We start from the raw sequence: 2813 nt of genomic DNA, 5'->3' as shown, positions 1-2813 counted from the left end.
GCTCCGGCTCTGCTAGTCGCATGTTGATGTGTCCTTGAGCAAAACACTTAACCCCAAAACTGCTCCCGTAGCTGTGCCTACGGTGTAGAAATGTGATAGACTCTGAATTGTAAGTTGCTTTGGATAAAAGTGTCTGCTAAATGTAATGAATAAGTGTATTTCCCATAAATGTTGAGCTATATTCCTTTAGAGCACGTCAGGCTGTCATTCTGGAGAACAGTATATTTTCTGTTCATGGCACTTTCTTGTTGGACTAAGTACAGATACATTAAACTAGCTAGTAGAATCCACTGGAAAGACATTTACCGCTCACCTCTATTTGAGATTCAAAAGCACTTAATAAATGGTACATAACTCACTTTAATGTATCTGTTCGAACGTATGTCAAGTGATTATGAATTGATATTATGATAATTATGACCTATCAGTTATTAATTATGTAGATTCAGTGCATCTTCTAAAAGGATGAATAATTCTGGCTACTGCAACAATTAATATGAGACATGTTGGATAAGATTGCATCAGTTCCATTAATTATCTTAATGATATAATCTGGAGGTTTCACAACATCTGAAGCATTCTTCATTTCATTTTGAGCTTTAAAATGATGTTCAAAGTAAACTGCATTAGAAATTACACTTTGTGATTGTGTAGAAAATATTATATTATCAATAATATATCAATAATGTCTAAATAAAAAACATTGCATCAGAAATTTCACTCTCAAGGTCAAAGACTCAAAAACTGCTTTTGTGAATATCTGAGTCCACATTTAAAGCAGAAAGCTGAAGAAGACACATCAGTAATCAAAATGTGTAATATCATGTGTGATCTAATTTGACATTTTTTATACTTTCACTTTGCCACACCTACAAATCTTTTCAACACATTGACGGAGTTGAATGTCTCATACAGAATGTTTTCACGGATTGAAAAGGGTGATGTACGAGCACAGGTTCAAACGTTCAAAAGCCCATAGATGTTATTTCAGGATCATACTTCAGCCATTAGATGTTCATATCAAACTACTGGCAACATTGGGATTCAATAATTCTTGTTTTGGTATAACGTCATAGGTGTTACTCTTACAGTACATCCACTAGAGGATTATTAAACAAGTCTCCTGTAGGCTGTAAGCAGGCTGGTCATAGTCAACTACCACAGAGTGGATGTTAGTCCACTATCAACTACACACTGACTGAAATTCTCATCCCAGTGTCATTACCTCTTACTGCCACATGAGGTCACTGTGTGACATGTGAGAATGATTATGGGAACCAACAATCAGATGTTGCAGCTGTTCTTTGTGATGAGAGCTTGATCAAACAAAAACTGGTGTTATTTTATGAGAAACTAGTTGTTTTGGTCCTTAGATATGATTGGAATCATTTAGATTCTTCATTCTTTGTAATTGTTCATTGTTCATTTCTTTTCTTTTTTATCAATCAGTTTGTATTAAAAAAAAAAATACATTTAAATGTATATAGTGTTTAGTGTATTAATTTGCCAAGAATACAGGAATTGGGAAATACACTTCGGCTACATCCACACTACTACGTTTTCCTTTTCAAACAATCTCCGTCAGACTAACACGCCTGAAAACACATACTGTATCTCATGACCATTCACGTACACCAGGCATGCGGATGCCATTGTAAACAGGAAGTATATTGTCTACGCTGTGGATGGTTGCTTAGTTACAGAAAATACAATAGATCTCTGCCGTAAAACATTGGATTGCACCTTCCGGATTGGGAATGAGCGAGTCCATGGGCCCAATCCCAATCTCCCCCTTTACGGACTCATAGGCTTTGAGGCGCGCTCCAGCGAAGTCCGTGAGGGTTTAGGGGGGACATTGGGATTGGGCCTTTGGGTACATCCCAAGTATCTTAATTGTCATTTCCTCGCTCCTCGCTTGAACCGGAAGTTGTTTTGCTCCGCCATATTGACGGCCATCCTAAAGCTCTTATTTAGCTCGGAGGATTGAGGATCGAGGAGTGAGGAGGGATCTCAGAGGAGCCATGAGCAAGGACGCACGAGAACAGCCTTCCAGGAAGTGTTTTAACGGCTGACACGCCCCCTCATTGTTCATCAGTTATGTGATTGGACGCTGCAGCTGATCGGACTGACTGACTGGCCCAGTCCCAACGTCCCCCCTAAAGCCTCAAACCCTGAACCCTTACTTACTGACGTCACCTGGTTAGTGGGTGAGTGTGAGAGACTGTGAGGGCTTGAGATGGTGTAAATATGAACGGGACAGCACTTTGCTGCAACATATCACGTTACCATGAAAACGACAAGAAATATGATGTATAATTGTGTGTATATATTTTATACGTTGTATTCCCTGGTTTGAATGTCTTCAGGCTCTTTCCTCACAAGATGAGGTCATTCATATAATATATTTACTCGTTTTTGTCAAAACAGCTTCAATGACAAAAATATTTGATTTTGTCATTGAAGCTGTATAAATGAATAAATATTCTCTGATTTCATGTGTTTTTATCTTCCATCTTTAACCCTTAATCAAAATCATATTTTGGGTTAATTAATAATGACGTCACAATCTGAATTTCAAAATGTACAAATGCATTCCTTTGGTAAACATTGATCCTGCGCTTATAAACAGAACACAGTTTGTTAAAGAGGTAACAGGCTACAGAGAGAAACACCTCTACAGTGGTGATTACTGTGTGTCTTTATTAGTTATTAGTATTATTAGTTACTATTATTAAGTACAGTGATCATGTGAACAGACACAAACTTATCAAAAGTCTCTCCAGCTGTTAAAGCCGACTGACAGCTGATCTGTG

The sequence above is a fragment of the Anarrhichthys ocellatus genome, unplaced genomic scaffold (assembly GCF_004355925.1).
Source record: "Anarrhichthys ocellatus isolate YVR2014 unplaced genomic scaffold, GSC_Weel_1.0 scaffold96, whole genome shotgun sequence".
Lineage (NCBI taxonomy): Eukaryota > Metazoa > Chordata > Actinopteri > Perciformes > Anarhichadidae > Anarrhichthys > Anarrhichthys ocellatus.
Note: the sequence above shows the minus strand (reverse complement) of the source record.